Genomic DNA, 4,830 nt, shown 5'->3' with positions numbered 1-4,830 from the left:
TGCTTTGACCTGGGAATCCTACTTCTGACAAATGTCGTATACATCCACATGTCCATGGCTGTATTATTTATAATGGAGAAACACTGAAAAATATGTCTGAAAATTAGGTAATAATTATGTAAACTGTGTTATATAAACTATGTGATAACCTGGAGTTTTTGAACCCAACGAATCCATGAATCTTACTGCTGTACAGTCAATTTTGAGGATATATACTTACGGGGGTGGGGGGCATTTCAGTGGTTCTCAATCCTGAACACATTAGAAAAATCTGTTTTTACTTTTTTTAATGTTGTTGCCTGGGCCCACTCCTAAATTTCTGAGAACGAGGCTCAGACAGTGAGCTTTGTAAAGCCTCTATGTTAATCTGAAGCACACTGAGGGATGAGAATCACTGGAGTAGAAGCTTTTCCAATTCTCAAAGGGATTTTCTTCTAAAATAGAAGAATTACTTTCATAGATAAAAATAGTACGTAGTCATTTAAAATGCTTATTAAAAATATTATTTTTAAATGGGAAAATATAATGTTGAAAAAACTGCGTGCTAAACTGTATGTGTACTGTGATTACAATTACGTGAAGAACATATATTAAGGTGAAAATGCCAGAAGGAAATATGAAAAAATGTTGCCAAGAATGGTTTAACTCATGAGTAATTTTTTTTCTTTATTTTCCAAATTTTCTGATTCATATTTGGGAGTGAGGGGTACCTTTGAAGGACACCCAGCAAGTGGTGTATTAGGAAACCCTAGTGGATTGCCCTCCCTTGGAGCCCTTCGGTATCCTTAGCCTCCTGACATCTCCCTTTCAGACTTAGTGTGCCACCGAGTCACTGTGCAGCCTGCATCAACCAGATATAGTATGTTCAGTTTTTCATTCTTCCAAAAAGTCAATCAAACTCCTACTGCTTTGTAAGGTCACTGAATACCTCCTGCAGGCTCCTTTGAGAACTCTAGTTGAGAAGCTTCTTAAAACAGCAATCCTGTTATATTAGTCAGGCCTCCTTTGGTTGCAAATGGCAGAAGCCCTTCAAACTAGCTCATGCCAAAAAAAAAAAAAGAAAAAAAAAGGAGTAGGCACTAATTAATAGCTCACATAACAAAAAAAGTCTAGGAGCAAACTGGATGCAAGGTGTCATCAAACATCTCTCTCATTCTCTCAGCTCTACTTTCCTCTGTGTTAACTTTATTCACCACAGGTTCCCTTCATGTGGAGGCAAAAATGGCTGCCCCTACCCAGCTCCAGGCTCATATCATCCTTGCATGTGATCTCAGAAGGAAAGAGGTCCTCTCCTCCCAGCATCTGAGACAAACTGCAAAAACTTTGGCCCTGCTTAACACACACACAGCCTGTGTGTGGTGCAGTCTGAACAGATACTCTCATAATTGACCAATCTAGATCAGATACATCTTAACAGGAATCAGGAACTTGTGGTTGATGATCTCACCAGGTGGAAGGAACACTGTATCTTCACGATAATGTATATCCAAAACAACAGTTATCCATTTAAACTTTCAAAAATGTAAAATAGCTAGTGGGAAGCAGCCGCATAGCCCAGGGAGATCAGCTGGGTGCTTTGCCATGATCTAGAGGGGTGGGAAAGGGAGGGTGGGAGGGAGGCTCCTGAGGGAGGGGATATGTGCATATATGTATGCATATGGCTGATTCCCTTTGTTGTACCACAGAAACTAACACAGTATTGTGAGGCAATTATACTCCAACAAAGATGTATTTTTTTTAAAAAGTGAAGGAAAGGGAGAGAGAATTTTAGTTGAAAATACCACTTTAATAACTTGTCACTGAAGGATAGAGGTAATACAATCAAGAGAAAGAATCAAAGAGAAATGTAAAGGATAACAAAAACTAAAATATAGAGCATTTCCTTGACCCTAGAAATTTCCTCACTCTCCCCTCCAGTCATTACCCGCTCCCACATCGGCAACCACTGTTTTTATTTCTATCCCCATAGAACTTTCTTAAACTTTATATCATTGGAATTACACAGTATGTACTTTTCTATATTCTTTCACTCCAGATGAGATGTATCCCTATTTTTGTGTACATCAGAAGCTCATTATTGATTGATGAGTACTATTCCATTGTATCAATATCTGCAAGTTTCTGTTGATGAACATTTAGGTGATCTTCAGTTTTTAGCAGTTATGAATAAAGCTTCTATAAACATTCTTGTACATTTTTTTTTTGGCCAAATGTTCTCATTTCTCTTGGGTAAGTACCTAGGAGTGAAATTGCTAGGTAGGCGTTTATTTTAAAAAACTACCAGCCACCTTTCAAGTGGTTGTGACATTTTACACTCTTACCAGTAATGTCAAGCATTCCATTTGATATGGACTATGACATCTTTGGCATGATACTATCAGTCTTTTTAATTTTAGCTATTTTGGTGGTTATGTAGTGGTATCTCATTGTGGGTTTTTTTAATAGATAGATAGACATTCACTAATCATTTTAGGGTTTTTTCCCCATAAAGACAAATTTCAAGATGTCAGTATTAAAGCTAAAAGTCTTGTCTAATATTGATCAAAAAGGTGTTTTTTGTCTTTTGTTTTTTACATCTTTATTGGAGTATAATTGCTTTACATTGTTGTGTTAGTTGTTGCTGTATAACAGTGAATCCGCTATATGTATACATATATCCCCATATCCCCTCCATCTTGCGTCTCCCTCCCACCCTCCCTATCCCACCCCTCTATATGGTCACAGAGCACTGAGCTGATCTCCCTGTGCTATGCGGCTGCTTCCCACTAGCTATCTATTTTACATTTGGTAGTGTATTTATGTCCATGCCACTCTCTCACTTCATCCCAGCTTACCCTTCCCCTCCCTGTGTCCTCAAGTCCATTCTCTACATCTGCATCTTTATTCCTGTCCTGCCCCTAGGTTCTTCAGAACCATTTTCTTTTTTTAGATTTCATATATATGTGTTAGCATACGGTATTTGTTTTTCTCTTTCTGAACTTACTTCTCTGTATGACAGACTCTAGATCCATCCACCTCACTACAAATAACATCTTTGGATGGGAAGAACTTTTAAATTTTGACAAAGACTAATTCATCAATTATTTTTTTAATGATTTTGCTTCTTTTGCTCTGCCTAAGAAATCTGCCTGTCCTAATGCCATGGAGATAGTCACCTATGTTTTATTCCATATAGTTTATAATTTAGCTGTCACGTTTAGGTCTATGAATATTTTCAGATTCATAGATCTAGTCTTTCACAGATTTTTTTTTTTTTTATAAATTTACTTATTTATTTTTGGCTGCGTTGGGTCTTCGTTGCTGCACGCGGGCTTTCTCTAGTTGCGGCGAGCGGGGGCTACTCTTCGTTGCGGTGCGTGGGCTTCTCATTGCGGTGGCTTCTCTTGTTGCGGAGCACGGGCTCTAGGCACATGGGCTTCAGTAGTTGTGGGTCGTGGGCTCAGTAGTTGTGGCTCACGGGCTCTAGGGCGCAGGCTCAGTAGCTGTGGCGCACGGGCTTAGTTGCTCCGCGGCATGTGGGATCTTCCCCGACCAGGGCTCGAACCCATGTCCCCTGCATTGGCAGGCAGATTCTTAACCTCTGCGCCACCAGGGAAGTCCCACAGATTATTTTTATATGTAGTTTGAGGTAGGAATGGAAGCTTATTTTTCTTTTCATATGTTTATTCCAGGATTTCTCTGACATTTGAGGTCAGAAAATACTTTGTATAGGAGGCTGTCCTATTCATTGTAGGATGTTTAGCAGCATTCCTGGTCTCTACCCATTAGATGCCAGTAGTGCCCCTACTCCATTGTGACAATCAAAAATGTCTACAGACATTGCCGAATGTTGGGGGTGGGAGACAAAATTGCCCGTGGTTGAGAACGGCTATGTTATACAATTGTTCCAGCATCATCCTTTCACCATTGAATTGTTTTGGCTCCTTTTTTCAAAAATTAATTATTGTATACGTGTGCATTTCTTCCTGGACTATCTATGCTGTTCATATGATTTACTTGTCTTAATTATACCAATATTGCAATACACCAATACTGTAATCTTTATTGTTTTAAAATCAGGTAGTAGAAAGTGCCTCAACTCAGTTTTTCTTTTTCAAGATTTTTTTATATTGAACAATTCTGAAATCTTCCTCCAAAATATTAATTAGTTCTAGTAGAGTTTTTTTAGATTTCTTAGGATTTCTACAAATCCAAAGATGTCATCTGCAACCAAAGGTATATTTACTTCTGGCTTCCCAATTGCATGCCTTTTACTCTTGTTTTGTTGCACTGAATAGGACAACTGGTACAAGTTAAAAAGAAGTGAGGACAGATACCCTTGCTTAGTTCCCAATCTTAGAGGGAAAGCACTCAATATATTATCACTAGGTATAATATTTGCTGTATGTTTTTAGTAAATGCCCTTTATGAGTTTAAGGAAGTTCTCTCCTATTCCCAGTTTTCTGAGAGTTTTTCATTTATGAATAGCTTAGCGTTTTATGGCGCTTTTTTTTTTTTTGCCTTTTATTTCTGAGTCTTTATATTTAGAGCACACTTTTTTAAGATAGCACACGCTTGAGTCTTGTGTTTTTATGTGCAATCTGACTATCCCTGCCTTTAAAGTATTTGGTCCATTTTCATTTCTTTTAATTACTGATTGGTTTCTAATTGTTGGTTTCTAATTGTTTTTGTCCCTTCTTAACTTCCTTCCTTTGGATTAACTGTATACTTTTAGTATCCCATCTTATTTTGCCTATTGACGTTTGAGTTGTATATATCATTAATCTTTTGATAGCTGTTCTAGTAATTACAATATTTATCCTTTATTTACTGTCACCTACTTTAAAATAG

Source organism: Physeter macrocephalus, chromosome 1 (assembly GCF_002837175.3).
Source record: "Physeter macrocephalus isolate SW-GA chromosome 1, ASM283717v5, whole genome shotgun sequence".
Classification (NCBI taxonomy): Eukaryota; Metazoa; Chordata; class Mammalia; order Artiodactyla; family Physeteridae; genus Physeter; species Physeter macrocephalus.
Note: the sequence above shows the minus strand (reverse complement) of the source record.